Here is an 18,530-nt window from a genome sequence, read left to right as displayed (position 1 = left end):
ACTTAAGTGTACTTAAATAGAATATACTTTAATGGCAATATTTATTATCATGCTTAAGTGCACTTTTTAAAAATGCACTTTGTAATAATGTCAAATTAAGTTGTACTTAAAGACAGTACACTTAAATGACAATATTTATTATCATGCTTAAGTGCACTTTTTAAAAATGCACTTTGTAATAATGTCAAATTAAGTTGTACTTAAATAAAGTACACTTTAATGACAATATTTATTATCATGCTTAAGTGCACTTTTTAAAAATGCACTTTGTAATAATGTCAAATTAAGTTTTACTTAAAGAAAGTACACTTTAATAACAATATTTATTAATATGCTCGAGTGCACTTTTTAAAAATGCCCTTTGTAATAATGTCAAATTAAGCTGTACTTAAAGAAAGTACACTTAAATGACAATATTTACTAACACACTTGAGTGCACTTTTTAAAAATACACTTTGTAATAATGACTTATTAATTGTACTTACAGAAAGTAAACTTTAATGACAATGTTTAATAACACACTTGAGTGCACTTTTTAAAAATGCACTTTGTAATAATGACTTATTAAGTTGTACTTAAAAAAGTACACTTTAATAGCAATATTTATTAACACGCTTAAGTGCAGTTTTTAAAAATGCACTTTGTAATAATGACTTATTAAGTTGTACTTAAAGAAAGTACACTTAAATGACAATATTTATTAACACTTTTTTAAAATTGCACTTTGTAATAATGACTTATTAAGTTGTACTTGAAGAAAGTACACTTTCATGACAATATTTCTAAACATGCTTAAGAGCACTTTTTAAAAATGCACTTAATTTTTACCTAATTATGACTTAATAGTGTTTTAAATAAGTAAACTTATTCTGATGTATTGACTTATATATTAAAGCACATGAAAAATAATTTATTTTAATTTCAACTTAAGTGTGTTGTCCAAGATGACATTTGTTAATGTATTTTAAATGTGCTTAGTCTTTGATAAATACTGTGTGCATTAATACACTTGAAATTTATTTTTCTGAATTTCAAAACACTTGCTTATACAGTGTATAATCCTGTACAACTTATTGTTGAAATTTTTATCACCAGCACCAGCTGTCAGTTTTCTACATAATATTTGACATAAAATTATTTTATTTTTATTTATTTATTTATTTGTTTTTTTACGGAGTGCTGTATTTGTGATACTTAATGCAACAGTGCTGTACTTTACATATCTGTATAATACTTATAATATCATTGTTGTTCTAAGTTGATTAAACCTATTTAATTGCAAGCAAAAGTTTAACAGATCTAAAAAATCATTTGAATTCATATTCAGTTAAAATACATTTAATTTTAATCAGACTAAACTATAAAATTATTTAATTTCACTTAGGTGAATGAGTCACGTTCTGTAAACTTACAGTCTAACTACAACAATGAATTAGAAAAACTTCAACTTGAACAAATTTAATCATGCGCATGCGCCACAATACTACGTCATGACGGCGCATTACTTCACCAGAGTTTGAAAAATGCACCTTCAGCCATCTTTCTGTGATCGCGATGCGCGAGGCAACTTTGCTGATCAAAGAAGAAAACAAAGGATTGCACGTTTGGATGACTACAAATGAGACGTTATGTATTACAAATAAAGAAGCAAGTAAGTATCTTGATATATGCTCTCTTTATCTTTATTTTTTCACCGGAACATAGCAGTTCTTATGAGTGTAAATTATTTAGTTTAATCGCAATATGGAGGTGAATTAATCATGTTTCCTGTAATTTATTTATATATTTTATATATAATTTATATATTGCATTATAATAATTTCTTATACAATATGAACGTGGTCGCGTGTGTGGGCGTGTTTAAAGAACACTGAACTCTGACTTTTTAAATCATTTTAAATGACTTTAAGTTAAATTTGCAGAACTAAATTCAAAGATCCGTATTTGTAACATTTAAAGACAATTATATACATTTAATCGCTATTATAACCACCAGTAATGCTTATAATCTATTTTTCTTTTTGCATTTGAAAAGTTAGTTGTTCAATTACTGTTTGTGTTTGTAATATGTAATATTTTTGTGCTTATCTGTTGTTTTATATATTCATTTTGTAGGATCAGTACAGATTTGTTATTGGAGATACAGTGCAAGCTATGTGGAATCAAAGACCTGTATTGATGAGGTGATGTTCCATGTTTTTCCATTAATTAAGCTAAAACACTGCCATCAACTGTCCTTATAGCTTTTAAATGCTTTGAATCTTTTCTGTTTGCAAGTAATAAATTCTCACCTGTGCACTTACAAATCCCCATCTAATCATTATATATTTATATTTATATAGAATGATATTATTATATAATTATTTTCAAAGCAAAACCCCTCAATTTGCTTGGGCCTTGGGTTATTTATCTATATTTGTGTAATTGATAAAGTTATGTTTAATTCCTTGTAAAGTATAAAAATGTTTATAAAAATGTTCTCTATTTTGAAAGGCCAGTGTCAGTGAAGATGGTGTGGTCACTGGAATCCTGGTGTTTGTGGGAAATGTGAAGGAGCTTCTCCCAGCATTCTACAACAGTGTTGTCACGGAAAGAATGACAGATGCAAGTGCAAGTTAATCTCTTTATTAGAGCTTCACACCAGAGTTAGTCATTAAACGAGGAGAGACAGTAGCAGGAGAGTGGTGACGCAGGGACTTCGATGGGCAGCTGGAAATCCTGTGGTGAGGTGAGATGGTGTCGTAAGTCCGTGAGTCCGTGCGTCCGAATCCGTGAGTGCAATCCAAAGTGAGAGTCCGACGGGGAACAGGAACAGGAAACAACGACGAGGTAATCCACTCCGGGGAACAAACAAACACGAGAGAGCACAGGACACAACACCAGGATTCCAAACAACAATCTGACAAACATGAGACGAAAGACAAGGTGTTAAATAGGCAGATAGTGATTGCACACAGCTGCCGCTGATCAACAATCAGCGGCTACGCCCACACAGAACCATCAACCAGACACACCCACACAAACACACAGACACCAGAATGAGACAGCGGATTGATCAACCGTGACAAGTGTTGTCCTGATGACTGAGGTAATTCATCTTGGGTGATGCAGTTGCGGTCAAAAGTTTACTTACACCTTGCAGAATAAACTGCTTCATCAGGGAAGTACTAAATAAAGAAACAAATACAATGCTAATTTGTATGATTTGTTTGTTTTATAATAAAGTTATGATTATGTAAACTTTAGAATTACATAATCATATTTCTACTCTAAATTGTTTTTTGAAATATAAACATTTAAATTGTAGCTGCCATAAAATATGTATTCAATCATTAAATACATAAATTAATTATAAAAAAAATATTTAAAATAAAATTATAATGAATATGTAACGTGGTGCATATAATTAGCAGAACGCTCCTCTCTATAGCTGACTAATGAGTTTATGCTGAATATGATTTTTCTGAAGTAAATGTGATGTTACATGACATTGTTTACAAGCTGTTTTATTGACGTCTTTCCACGCGTTGAAACACTGATTGAGCGATTAAATGTGACATGTTATGGATCAGTTGTACTGTATCTTGTAACACACCTTCAGATGTTCATTCATATTTATTTCACACTGTAACTGGTATTAAAGTGGAGGACATTATCAGTACACAGTAAACATCTTGGCCACAGGCTTCAATCACTATCAGCAACTCTTTGCCTTTAGGGAATACCAAATGGGTTTTTATTATTTTCAAACCTACAAAGGTGTATATAAACTTTGGAATTCTGTATATATATCTATATCTATTGATTTCATTCGATTGAACCAATTATAATAATGGACTGACTCTTACTTCTTTTTTGTTTTTTTTTTTCCTCCAGGTATTTATTTTTTTTACTTTCTTGCCTCTTTGGAACATGTTCATTTATGCATACTGTGCAGAGGTGGTTCGCAGCTTCATGGACATTTAAGGTTTTCTGCCGATGAAGAGCTTCTGGGACATTGACACTTTTTCATACAACTTAAAAAAAAGGTGGTGACAGACAATTTTGGTTTTCTTGTTTTTGTGTCTTTGGAATTCATTGTTTTTTTGTTTGTTTTGTTTTTTCTTTTCAAATTACATTCACTGTAATGCTGGAGTAAGATTTTAGAAGAAACCTTTTTGTCCTGTTTAATGTTTGTGCTAGTAAGGGTTGCAGAGCTTATAAGTAACAAGGTTTACAAAAGGTAACACTTTACAAAAGGTCTTGCTTGTTAACATCAATTAATATATTAGATAACATTATCTAACTATGTGCATTGACTTTTTTTTTTTACAGTATTTATCAATATTTGTTAACATTAGGCAATACATTTTTTTTTTCTCAAGTTAATAAAATGTATAGTTATTGTTCCTGTTAGTTTACAGTGCATTATCTATTAACATATGCAACTTTTGATTTTAATAATGCATACGTAATATTAACTAGGATTTATAAATGCTTAAAGTATTTTTCATTCATAGTTCATGTTAACTAAAGTAGTTAACTAATAGAAAATTATTGTAGTGTTACCCAAAGTTTTGATTCTTTTCTTTACATTTTGTTTGTATTAATTCATGGGTGTTATCTTATTTATCATCTTATACAGAATGATTTTATCTGAAAATGTAAAAATGCAGAAAGATTGTGATGGTAGGTTTAGGTACCTTTGTATGTGATGGAGAAAATTATAGTGCATATAAGCCTCACTGTCCTCCAGACTCTTTCTAAATAAGAGTTAAAGTGTTGTAATTGTTTGTGATTGTGTATAGTGTTTCTTGGGTTTTTCTTGTGCATCAACAAAAAGGTTTTTGTGCATTTGTTTTAGAGATTATTTTGTCAGTAAATGTAGAGGGTTTCAATTTGCATTTGTGTTGATTGTAATATTTTGAAATATACTAAATTGTAACTTCATTATTATATGTACAAAAAATGTAATTGCAAATGTATTAAATTATATAATACTGTACATGTAAATTACATTAAAGTATATTTAAGTTCGCATTAATTGCTTGTCAGTACATTCGGAAGTATACTTTTACCATATTTTGAAGTACATAAAATTTTTTATTAAAGTCCTACTTAAGTGCTTTAAAAAAATCACTCAGAAATTCAACTTATTGCATTTAATATGAACTTAATCTGTGATATATTTGAAATTGATTACAAATAGATTGCACTTAAGCGGATGAAACATTACATTTAATTCACACTTAAGTGTATTGATATCTGATATTAAAATATATTTTAGTTCAAATTAATTGCTTGTTAGTGCATTGGGCAGTGCACTTCAACTATATTTTAAAGGTACTAGAAACAATTACGAAGGTTGTCATAAAGTTGTATTAAAGTACCACTTAAGTTGTTCAAAAAAATCACTCTTAAGTTCAACTTATTGCATTTAATATGAACTTAATATGTGATATATTTGAAATTAAGTACAGATATAATGCACTTAAGCGATGAAAACATTACATTTAATTCACACTTAAGTGTGTTCTTTTAAAGTATATTATTTTTGCAATAAGTACACTTTATAAAAGTATACTAAAGTGCACTTTTTTTCCACAAGGGATTACATTACTTTAAATGAATCTAGTCCTCAAGGTTATGATTATCGACACAATCCTCGACAGAAAGGCAAAGGGGGAGGTGTTGCTGTAATTTGTGATGGTGCTTTATGTAACATTATGTAAGTTGACATTTGTGCTGGCTACTGTATACAGACCACCAGGGCACCATACTGACTTTATCAAAGAATTTGCTGAGTTTCTATCAGAGTTAGTACCGGCTGCGGATAAAGTCCTTGTTGTTGGTGATTTTAATATCCATGTAGATAATAATAAAGATGCATTTGGATTGGCATTTGCAGATATTTTAAACTCTATTGGAGTTAGACAACACGTGTCAGGACCCACTCATTGTCGTAATCATACCCTAGATCTAATACTGTCGCATGGAATAGATATTGATGCTGTTGAAATTCTACAGCAGAGCGATGATATATCAGATCATTATTTAGTCTCGTGTATAATACAATTAGCCAAGGCTACAAAACCACCACCCAGCCATAAATATTGTAGAACAATCACGTCTACCACTAAAGATTGCTTTATAAATAATCTCCCCGAGCAGTTTCATCGCCTTAGTATACCTGACAACTTAGAAGAACTCGATGCTGCAACAGAAACTATTGGCTCTCTCTTTTCCAGCACATTAGATGCAGTCGCTCCTTTACGTCTAAAGAAGATTAAGGAAACTAATCCAACGCCGTGGTATGATGAGCTCACTCGGGCTCTAAAACGAGCTGTTAGAAAAGCTGAACGTAGTTGGAAGAAAACAAAAATAGAAGTTTTTCGCCTTTCGTGGAAAGAAAAAAATGATTGAGTACAGAACAGCCATAAGAAATGCTAGATCTACTTATTTTTCAAATCTCTTAATAGAAAACAAACATAATCCTAGGTATTTATTTGACACAGTGGCTAAATTAACTAGAAACAGAGATTCAACTGCTGACGTTTCCATAGAGCACAGCAGTAATGACTTTATGAACTTCTTTACTTGCAAGATTGATAATATTAGAGAGAAAATTATAAACATGCAACAGTCTACAGTTTCGCTTCAGACAGTGCACTGTAGTGTCCCTGAGGTAAAACTAGAATCATTCGCCGCTATAGGAGAGGAAGAATTATCTAAACTTATCAAATCATCAAAATCAACGACATGTATGTTAGACCCAATGCCGACTAAACTACTGAAAGAAATGCTTCCAGAGGTCGTAGGTCCACTTCTTGATATAATTAATTCATCTTTAACACTAGGACACGTGCCAAAAACCTTTAAGCAGGCTATTATCAAACCTCTTATTAAAAAACCTCAACTAGATCCGAGAGATTTAGTAAATTACAGGCCAATCTCGAATCTACCTTTTCTGTCAAAGATACTAGAAAAGGCAGTTTCAACACAACTGTGCTCCTTTTTAGAAAGAAATGGAATCTGTGAGGATTTCCAGTCAGGATTTAGACCATACCATAGTACTGAGACTGCTCTCATTAGAGTTACAAACGATCTACTCCTATCATCCGATCGTGGCTGTATTTCTCTATTAGTGTTATTAGATCTCAGTGCTGCTTTTGACACTATCGATCATAACATTCTTTTAAAAAGACTATATTGGCATTAGTGGAATTGCTTTGGCATGGTTCAAATCATACTTATCTGACCGTTATCAGTCTGTGGTAGTTAATGAAGAGATGTCGTATCGATCACAGGTTAAATATGGGGTACCACAAGGCTCAGTATTAGGACCGTTGCTTTTCACTCTGTACATGCTGCCCTTAGGAGAGATAATTAGGAAGCATGGTGTTAGTTTTCACTGCTACGCTGATGATACTCAGCTCTATATTTCCTCGTGCCCTGACGAAACCTACAAATTCACAAAACTAACAGAATGCATAGCTGACATTAAAAACTGGATGACAAGAAATTTCTTATTATTAAATTCAGAAAAACTGATATCCTAATCTTTGGACCAAAAACTTCCTCACGAAAAAACCTTGAATACTCTCTAACACTTGACGGGTGCTCCATTAAACCTTCGTCCTCAGTTAGGAACCTGGGTGTGCTCTTTGATAATGCGGCAGCTAGAGTTCTTACTAGAACCAGAAAATATGGACCATATTAGCCCAGTTCTGTCAACATTACATTGGCTCCCTATTAAACATTGTATAGATTTTAAAATCTTGCTACTTACTTATAAAGCTCTAAATGGTTTAGCTCCCCAGTACCTAAGTGAGCTTATTAACATTTTTCAAATCCGTTAAAGGATTGTTACGCTGCAATAATTAGGTCGGCTGGAACCGAGAACATTTCCTATAACACTAGATATACCTGTACATCAGAATAAGAATGGCATCTACGCTAATATCAGTCTCTCTGCTTATCCTGAGGTTTGCCGGGTGCTGGATCCAGGCCGTATCCAGATCAGATGGAGAACCTGCGTCTGGACCTGACTACAACGTAGCCCAGGAGACAATGGGCCTAAAGATCCAATTCTGGCTGCATCTATAATTCAGATTTTTAATCCCCGTATCCGCTTACATATATTTATATATAATCTATTTTTAATCTCTATAATAAAAATGTATAATTCAGATTTTGATCTCCATATACATTTACATATATTATATATATCTTCAAAGGGTTTTTTTTCCCTCCTAGGACTTTTTTCCCAGTGCTAGCACGCTGGGTTTTTCTCCTAGGGGTTTTTTCCACCCCTGGAAGTCAGCCGACATTGGCTTAATGTAGCACCATCTTGTATATGTTACATATTACCACGCTTGTTTGTACAGTTTATTTTTAACCACTTCCATTTTTTCTGTGCTTCTAATATGTAAAGCTGCTTTGAAACAATTACAAATTGTAAAAGCGCTATATAAATAAATTTGACTTGCCTTGACTTATATTCTTTAAAATATAATGTATTTCTGTGATGCAAAGTGTCTGAACAATTATGTAACCTCTATGGCATTTCATATAGGCTTTTAGCTTAAAAGCATGCACATTTGGAGAAATATTGATGGATTATTATATGTTCATGTCAATATTCTATACTGAGGAGTAATATTTATTCAATATTTATTATCATCACTATGAGTGCTGGATACTGTGTTTTCAATTCATACTTGCAGCCGGAGGGCGCTCTGCACACCTTTAGGCCACAAATCCATATAAAGAAGAAAAGGAACTAGGAACTAATGGCATTAGTCTTCTAGAGATCGCTAACCATGGCTTTAACATCCAGATAAACACTTTTCAAGACAATAAATACACGACTGAGACGATGAATGCATGTATTGCCTCTGAATTTGCCTCTGAATAGCGCTGGCTCCGTGGGCATGGCCGCATTAGCGGGTAATGAGCTGAATCTCGGACTTCTGATATGGCTCTCTTTTCATACAGATTACATAAACACAGAATGTTTGTTTTCGATTTGACTTACACAATTTAAAACCTGAAATTTCAACGTTTCTTTAGACATAAGTGTCATTTTTTTGTCATTAGTATTCATAAGTTACAGTTCATTTTCTGAGAACTATCAGATTGAACTTCGTTCAGAGGGAGAGGAGAGATCACGCATCATGTTAGTTTTCTTTATTTTACAAAAAGCACAACATTGTGTTTTTACTCTGAGTGTACACAAATAAAAGACGACATTCTATAGTTTCAATTGATATATTACTTATGTCTCTATGACAAGAAATGACTGAGTATTTTAATGCTGTGTTCACACCAAACGGGAATAGAGCGTCTGGCACGAATGATTTCAATGTTAAGTCAATGTACAGACGCGTTTACGCGCGTCTGGAGGTCTCGCGGCGCGAATGAGGCGTTTAGCGCGATAGCGGCTCAATTCGCGCGATACGCACGAATGGTGCTTTTGTTGCATTTACGCGTATGACGCGAATTCGCGTCTGACGCCCAAGTTGAAAAATTTGAACTTTGGCGTAAATTCGCGCCGCGTTAACCAATCAGGAGCCTGCTTGCTGCTGTGGCGGCAGGCCCGCCTGGAGTCACTCATTCAAAATGGAGGAATGACTGATATTATCAGTGAGCAGTCACCCAGAGATTTATGACACAAGTTCATACTTCAGACAGGAATAAAAAGGAGCTCGCTTGAAAGAGTGTCGGTGAGGAGATTGGGCTACCTGGTAAGTTGTAAATACACATTTCACTTTTGAGTCACGTACACGTTTATCGACCTGCGGCCTTCCCGCGACGCTGACCCCAACGCCGCTGTTCTGCTCTCCAGAGTAAATACAAAGCAGTGGCTCTCTCGATGAATGCACGATCAACATCAGCCATCTTGTAAACAGACAACCGCCTAGCACTTGCCCCTCCCACAAGAAGCGGATTTCGCCTCGGACGCTTGTTTTTTACGCGCGTCTATTTCGCTCTATATGCGCGAATGCATTCAAAATGTTCAAGCGGCAAACTGGACGCGGTAGACGCGAATTTGACGCTCTGTTCGCGTTTGGTGTGAACACAGCATTAGTCTGTTTTGCTTCAATGTGAAAAAATCCTCTAAAACGAGCCGGCGCGTTTTCAGACCTCAGGGAGTTAATAAGAGGTTTAAATTATTTATAAAGCAATCTTTAGTGGTAGAAGTAATGGTTATACCATATTTATGGCAGGGAGGCAGTTTAGCCGCTTTGACAAAATGTAGTATACACAAGACTAGTTAATGATCTGAGATGTCCTCACTCTGCTGCAGAATTTTAACAGCATTAATATTGATTGTATGTGACAATATTAGATCTAAAGTATGATTACGACAATGAGTGGGTCCTGACACCTGTTGTCTAACTCCAATAGGGTTCGATAGAATCAATTTGAGTGTGAAACCAGGGGGGACCGGAAACAATCGCCCAGTGTGAAAGCCCCCTTAGACAGCCAGCCATTGAGTGATAACAGTTTGCTAAGTATCTCATCACTTCGACAAACAGCAAGAGGGCTAGAGCAAATTACAGTGTCTGACATCGTACTTGCGAGTTCACACACCTCTTCAATGTTAATTTTAGTGCTCTCCAACTGGCGAGGTCGAACATCATTAATGCTGACGTGAATAATAATCTTAAGAGTACTTACGATTAGCATTAGCCAGCACTTTAAATTTGCTTTGATGTCAGGCGCTCTGGCTCTCGGTAAACTTGACTATGGTGGCTGGTGTCTCTATTTTCACGTTCCTTGTAATAGAATCGCCAATAACTAGGGCACTTTCAACAGGATTCTCAGTGGGTGCATCACTGACTGGAAAGAACCTGTTTGATGTTCTAATTGGAATGGAACAGTGGTGTTTTTCGTGACTAGGCTGTCTCACGGTCACTCAATTGCCCTGCTGCACGGGCTCTACAGCCGGAACCGAACAATGTACAGAGTTCACTAAGCTAGTCACATCCAAAACAGTATCTAAAGCCCTTGCATTCTTACTATCGTCAATTAAAGTTTGGATCCGTGTCTCTAATTCGGAGATTTTCTATGTCAGCCTGACTATCTCCCTGCATTTATGACATGTGAATCCCTCGCTGCTGACAGAAGAGCTATACTATGCATATGACAGGCAGTGCAAGTAACAACAAAAGGAGAGGATGACATGACTCACCATGTTTGTAGACTGACCTGACTCACCATGTTTGTTTGATAGACTCATAGAAAAAGGGGCACGTGAGAAAAAAGGATGGCGGGCACGGATGACAAGCTAACAAGCTAGCATAATGCTAACGCGTTGTGATAGCGATTTAGTGAGCAACGTCAGATTAGTGTTATAGGCAATAGCTCTCAAGAAAAATGTCTTTAACTTGAGTAGAGAAAAGTTCTGAGCAATGTGTTGTACTCTGGGTCATGGCAGTCAGCTGATCTTCCAAGGCAACAAACATCAAAATCAAACATCAGTCTATGTTAAATAGATTTATCTTTTATTTAACTGAGTCTGGTTGATGAGACAATATTTGTCCAGGATGTGCTGAAGGAGGGAAACAGCATTTGCATTTTGCCCTCATTAATCCTTTTTGTTTTTAGGGAAAATATCTGTTGCAGTTATATATGCAGATATATATTTTGCAGATCCTTTTGTTTCTGTAAAACCATTAATATGACTGTAAAATGTGCAATGAATTCAGCTCTGCATGAGCTCCGGAATCAGAGGAAAAGTGTAGTTTCTATGTGTTACTGTTGAAAATATTCAGTCGATATTCAGATTTTCCTCTATCTATGTGCCAATTTTCACAACTTTCAACCAAATTCTGATTGCTTTTACAGGGAAAAGCTGCCCATGACGGCTGGTCTAGGATCAGTTTTCTCCATATTAATTGTATACTGGTGAAAAAGATCTGTGTTGTCGCTCTAGAGAGCATCAAATGTTTCTATTTACAAAAATGTTTTTGCAGCATTGCCAATCACAAACATATCTGTTGACTTGAATGGCCAATCAGAGGTGTTTAAGTTAAAATCCACTCACCGCCCAAAACAATTCATATTGTTTTTATGTGCGTATCTAAACTTTTTTTCAGTGCTGAGTTCTGCACACTCATGAATCCTCTTATTATAACAAGCAAAGCACAGACATTATAAGAGATTCATGGTGCAGTCAGCATCATTTATCATAATGGAACTTTGTGAGGTCATATTTAACTAAAATGAGTGACAGCTTTTTAGTGATTATAAAAGGAGCCCACTTTGCAGGTTTTCTCACAAGCCAAATCACACATGCAGTAGCCAATACTTGCTTTTCTGTTAAAGGTGCTCTAAGTGATGTCATGCGTTTTTAGGCCAAAACATTTTTTGTCACATACAGCAAACATCTCTTCACTATCCGCTAGCTGCCTGTCCCCTGAACACACTGTAAAAAAACGCAGTCTCTGTAGTCGCCACAAGCTCCGAAAACGGCAATAAAAACAAACTGGTGCAGCCTGGACCACGAAACATAATAAACATGCTCCAGCCAATAACCGACAAGAATGATTTTAAATGTGCATTCATGACTGTTTCAGGAAGCACGGAGGGGAGGGATAGGAGGAGGAGGGAGGGTCTAGCTAGCTCCTGTTTTGTTTGATAACACTTCGAACGTCAACAGAAATTTACTCCATCCAGGATCGCTTAGAGCACCTTTAAAGCTGCTGTCCATAACTTTTGGCGCTCTAGTGGTGAATAAACAGAACTGCATACATCTTGCAGAAGAACATTGTAGCCGGAGCTACTTCTCTCTGTTTATGTCTAAGACGAGTCATTACTGTGCTACTCCGCAGCGGTTTCTACCAGACCGGTCTAAAATAGTCTGAATATAAACACTTATTATAAGTGTACCAGAATGATTCCAGGTAAGACAAAAACACGGTTTGGAAAATTGATTCATGTTGTACATTCTCATTATATAATTTTTGAAAATTTTGAACACAAAAAAAGTTACAGATGTAAAAGTTATTTATGTAGCTCAAATTTAACACAACTGTAGTTGATTCAAAGTGCATTACAGTAGATCAGAATTTAAAGCAGAAAAGGAGGAGGAAAAAATTGGAGATAAAAATCTAGTATCAAAATCAATCTGTTACAGTGGTATCCTAGAGAAGACGATGAAGGCAGGAGTAGGAACAATAACGTAGTTTAATAACATAAAGCAGTCAGGATACACGTAGGACCAAGTAACATTAAACAATACCGGACACTCGAGTGAAGACAGGGAGGAACTTAAATACACACACTAATAGGAAACAGCTGGGGATGAAATCAGTGTCCATGGTGAATAATGAGTGGCGGGAGCAAAACACAAAGGATCACGTGACAGTCAAACAACCTGGACGAGACGGTGAACGTAACAGTAGCTCCCCCCTCCGGCAAGGCGCGTCCTCGCACCGTGGAGGAACATCACAGGGGTGGCCGGAGGGGGCTCTGGAGGTGGGCGGAGTGAAGGTGATGGAGTGATGAAGAGAAGACGACGATCCCCTGGCGGCGTGGGTGGATGACCTCTGTAGCTGAAGGGGTGGAGGGACGGAGAGTGCTCGACGTCTCGAAAGTCCGTGGTGGAAGAGGAGGGATGACTGACCAAGGGGGAGCCGGCCGGACGAGGGAGGCCAGAGGAGCCGTCAGTCGGAGGGTCTCCAGCGGAACCGTAGCTGGGAGGAGCCTGGACAGAGCCGGCAGGTCGACGGGCCGAGATGGAGCATTGAAGACGGCAGCTGGAGGTGGAGCCACCGGAACCTCTGGCTTATGTGCTGCTGGTGGGAGTGTGACCTGCGGCTCAACGTCACAGGGGTTCCCCGGAGACGGCGCAGGGCAAACGATATCCAGCAGCGATGGTGTAGGAGGACTGGCTAAGCGAACAGTAGATGAAAAATCTGTAAATAGAACACAGTCCATAATAATGTCTCTAGTAAGTAACGAGGATGAAGATGACGGGTGGGTTTGGGTGGGCGTAGACTCATCGCTGAAGTCAATCAGCCAGTCCTCCCTCATCCGTAGATGTCGTGGGCTCACACCCCTGGTCAGACGTCTGGTGGAGTTCCACTTCCTGGACGCTGGTCGCCTCTGTCCTCGGTGGTCTCGGGATCTGGCTGACCTGTAGCTGCCGGTGGTAACTCTCCGTCTGCGGGGGGGTCGCACAAGTACTCCACGGTCCGTGGGGAAGGTACGGGCTCTGGGTCTGGCTGTGCTCTGGATCGGGGACGAACGGTCCAGGGGATGATGGTAGTTGGCCCCGATCCAGAACAACGACTTCAGGGTTTCGTCGTCGAAGGAGCAGGAGAGTGCAACACTGATGAATTCCTTGGTGAATAAACAAAAATCGTGTTTCTTCTGTGCCACTAGCGTGAATCTACCGCAGAAATCCATCTTTCGTTTTTGGGTCCGGTATTCTGTTACAGTGGTATCCTAGAGAAGACGATGAAGGCAGGAGTAGGAACAATAATGTAGTTTAATAACATAAAGCAGTCAGGATACACGTAGAACCAAGTAACATTACACAACGTGAACATGAACGTACATGAACAACATGAACGTAACACAATCAAGCAAATTGTATATACATACAAAACATAGAACAGCAACTATTCAAAAATACATGCACAACATCACTTGAACTCTAAAGAGTAAAAATAAGTCTTTAAACTGGTTTTAAAAGCATCCAGTGATGGAGAGCCCCTGATACTCAAAGGTAGACTGTTCCAGAAAGCTCAATCGCCTTTTGATTTGCAATGAGAGTGAGGGACAAATAAAAGTAACTGATCACAAAATTTTAATGACCTAACAGCTGTGTATGGCTTAATAAGATCAGAAATATAATCCAGGGCCAAATTGTGCAATGCCTTATATGTGAAAAGAAGGATCTTAAAGTCAATTCTAAATGTAGATGCTGTAATAAATTATTTATCAGGAACGTTTATGATGGGATGAAGGTTGTTGCTAGGCGGCCTAACTTGAAACTATTTCATGGAAATTTCATGGACGTACTGAAAATAACCCATGTATACTTTTACCTGTGGGCAGGGGTGGGACAAAACATGAATGTTTCTGGTGGGAATGGGAGATATTAACATAGTTTTGGGGAGTGGGACAGAATTTTGTTGGAGCGGGCAGGAGTTTGTTGAAGATTGGTCAGAATTTGTAGAAGACAAGGGGGAAAAAAAACATTTAAATTAAATTAAAAATGGTGGAATATTTTATCTGCCATACACTGTAAACATGGTATGTATCTTAGAGCTGTCAAAATGTCTGAAAAGCTAAATTCGAAATTCTTTCTGAAATATTTGCGAAATTCGAATTATATTTGAATTCTAAAGGCAATACTTAATGTTAGAGGAAAAAAGTACTTTATTGTCTGCTATGCCCACAACAGAACGCAAGCGAGCGCCATAAGTAAATATACACCAAATCAAGCATCGCATCTTTTATTGAAATTAAATGACATTCACTTTTTTTTTTCAAACAACTGTATTTAAATAAAATATGTCATTAATGTGCATGAAAGGTAACAAAAAGTGCATAAAACTGTAAGTACATCACGACACTAACCTGAGAAAACACGCTTCAGCGTAATGTTTGTACTACATGAACACAAAATAGCGACCTGCCATTCAAAAACAATCCGCTCACTACACATATTGCTCATGAAAAAAAAAAAACAAACACCAGGAAGTGTTTTTTTTTGACAATGTTTCCAGCTGATGAAAACACATGCTCAGCTCTGGGTTGTGTTTCCCGAAAGCATCGTTAATCAACTATGGCCATAAGTCCCAATGAACTCTCTTGGTAACGACAGAACTTGCGACCACAGTTCGCTTTGGGAAACGCACCTCTGACCGATATGGTCAAGTATGTCTTTGCCAGCTGCGCAATATGTGGAAAAAAAACATACCGCATGGTTTTTGCCACCAACTGAGAGGGTTTTCGTCAACGGGTAGCGTAGCTTCTCTTTCATACATATCCATCTGCTCCAAAGGCCTGATGCCTTCTTCAGCACTGCTAAGGGTCTGACTGCATACGCCGTCGAACTAGTTGGCCATAGCAGACAGCGCAGTCTTTTTTTCTTGCGTCAACATCAGTGCGCTCACTTTTTGACTCCTCCATGATATTTATCACATTAATGCACCCAGCACCGTGCTGTACTGGATAACCTAACAACAAACAAGCCGCGTCAGTTACATCATCATGGCTTGTGCTCCTCTTGACACTGCAAAAATTTGAATGCACGGGTTTTACACTCGAATGTGCCTTTTTTTTTTTAAATTTGACGAATATTCGAAATTCAAATTTTTTTTGACAGCCCTAATGTATCTGACTTAGAATGAGTGCTGGAATCAGAGGAAAAATGTGCTCAGACTCAGACTCTTTTCTTTCTATGTGTCAGTTTTCACAATTTTTGACCAAACAGTTCTGCCATAGACTTCCATTAAAGAAAAGGAAGAAGAAGAAGAATTTGGGGCCAGGCACTGCAAAAACAGCAAACACCACATGGAAAATTCATGAAATCTAAGGCAAATTATGAGAGAGACCACATTTACATTTACATTCAAAATAATAAACATGATGGATTTAATCAAAACTACAAAATGTATCTCTAAACTAAATCAGCCAGATTCAGTGAGATTTACTGAATAGATAAAATACAATACACTGCATATATATTTGCATGACAGATGCCTTTTTTATTTGCATCCAAAATGTGGGTGTTCATTAAGTAAATTTCTTCTGTGACACAGAGGAGGAGCATGAAAATCTGACAGATATATAAAGAGTGTCTGTCAGACTCAACAACACAAACGGTGAGTTACTGTTTTACTCGTCACTTACCTCAGAAAACATTCAGACATTTATACAACTTTAAGATTTTTTTTTTTTTTTGTCTAGATTAAACAGATCTCTGCTGTGATCTACTGAGGAGAGACTGAGAAGATGGCAGTAAGTTCATCAACAACATTTCTAGAGATGGTTTTCAGTGTGATGTTCATCTCTTTCTCTCTCTGTCTTGTGTAGTTGGTTTCTCTAGCGGTTCTTTTCTCTGTTGTTCTGATGAACGGATGCAGTACTGAAAACACGCCGGTCGACTGTTCTGACCTTTATAAAGCAGGACAAAAGCTCAGTGGGATTTACTCCATCTATCCAGCAGGTGACGTTCCTGTCTGGGTTTACTGTGACATGATCTCAGGCGGGAAAGATGAAGATAAAGGAGGATGGACGGTACGAATGTGACTGTAGATCATTAAACACACATCAGAACATTCATTATGAATCATATCTTCTATATAAACCCATCACAGGTGATTCAGAGGAGAATGGACGGCAGTGTGAATTTCTATCGGCCGTGGAATCAGTACAAGAGAGGATTTGGGAATGTGGAGAGCGAATACTGGCTGGGTAAGATCTCACAGTGAGTGTCCGTTTGTGTGGATGATCATGTGTTTGGTTGAACATGTTCTTCATGTGTGTGTGTGTGAACAGGGCTGGAGAACATGTACCAGCTGACAAGTAAGAGGAAGTACATGCTGAGAGTGGATCTGGAGGACTTCACTGGAAGGAAAGGTTTTGCTCAGTACTCGTCCTTCTCTGTGGGTCCTGAAACTGACGGGTATAAACTGCTTGTTTCAGGATTCAGTAATGGAGGAGCAGGTAGGACACTTTCATTCACATTAAAAGAAATTCACACTCAGTTCAGTAAATGTGCTCCTGATGTCCTCAATGATGCTCTTCTTCTCTGCAGGTGACTCTTTGACCCACCACAATGGTATGAAGTTCACCACCTTTGACAAAGATCAAGACGTCCGGGATGTTAACTGTGCAAAAATGTTTCTCGGGGCATTTTGGTACAAAGCCTGTCACGAAGCAAACCCCAACGGTGTGTATTTATGGGGAGAAGAAGCTACTCAATACGGCATTGGAAATGTTTGGTACACCTGGAAGAACAATTTCTTTGTTGGTATGAAATTCATCAGCATGAAGATCAAACGTGTGTCTTAGACCTTTGAAGAAACATTACAGTGTTTCTCAGAAACAAAATCAAATTAAGATTTTGGGTTTCTCTTCTTCTGTTAACTCTGTAACTTAGTAAATCATGGTATATATTGTAACAGGATATATGGCTGTTGTTTTGTGTATCTCATTAATTATTTTCCTTTTTCTTTGTTTTGGGTCACTTTTTTAAATCTACAACTGAAACAAATTAACAATAAACTTTAATAAACTCCAGCAATGAAAGGCATTATGTGTTGATGTGGATTTCTTTAACTCTACAAAAGACCTCAGGAAACGTAAATGAGGAATTCCGTTCAACTGCTCATAAACTTTCCCTATAAATACAACCTTATATGTAAATGAACTTTGTGGATGGTTTTCTTATCACAGACAAGCTTAGCTTGACTCCTTTACAGAAAACATGATTTATTTGTGAAGTTTTTTTGTTGGGAAAGATAATGGGATAAGAGCTAGCTTCTTTTTTTTTTTTTAACCTTGGTTTCAAATCTGAAAATAAT

General features: G+C 37.0%; 1 long non-coding RNA gene and 1 pseudogene across 1 annotated transcript; both read left to right on the top strand.

Moving 5' to 3' along the window:
* Nucleotides 1-3: 3 nt before the first annotated feature.
* On the top strand, nt 4-5,012 carry LOC137032001 (uncharacterized). Its single transcript, XR_010896635.1, has 3 exons — nt 4-2,183; nt 2,494-3,088; nt 3,877-5,012. It is a non-coding gene; the product is annotated as an uncharacterized lncRNA (long non-coding RNA).
* Nucleotides 5,013-16,989: 11,977 nt separating this feature from the next.
* Nucleotides 16,990-18,018, top strand: LOC137032488 (microfibril-associated glycoprotein 4-like; annotated as a pseudogene).
* Nucleotides 18,019-18,530: the final 512 nt, after the last annotated feature.

Source organism: Chanodichthys erythropterus, chromosome 12 (genome assembly GCF_024489055.1).
Source record: "Chanodichthys erythropterus isolate Z2021 chromosome 12, ASM2448905v1, whole genome shotgun sequence".
NCBI lineage: Eukaryota > Metazoa > Chordata > Actinopteri > Cypriniformes > Xenocyprididae > Chanodichthys > Chanodichthys erythropterus.
The sequence above is the reverse complement of the archived record's forward strand: the minus strand, read 5'-3'. Positions and strand labels throughout refer to the sequence as shown.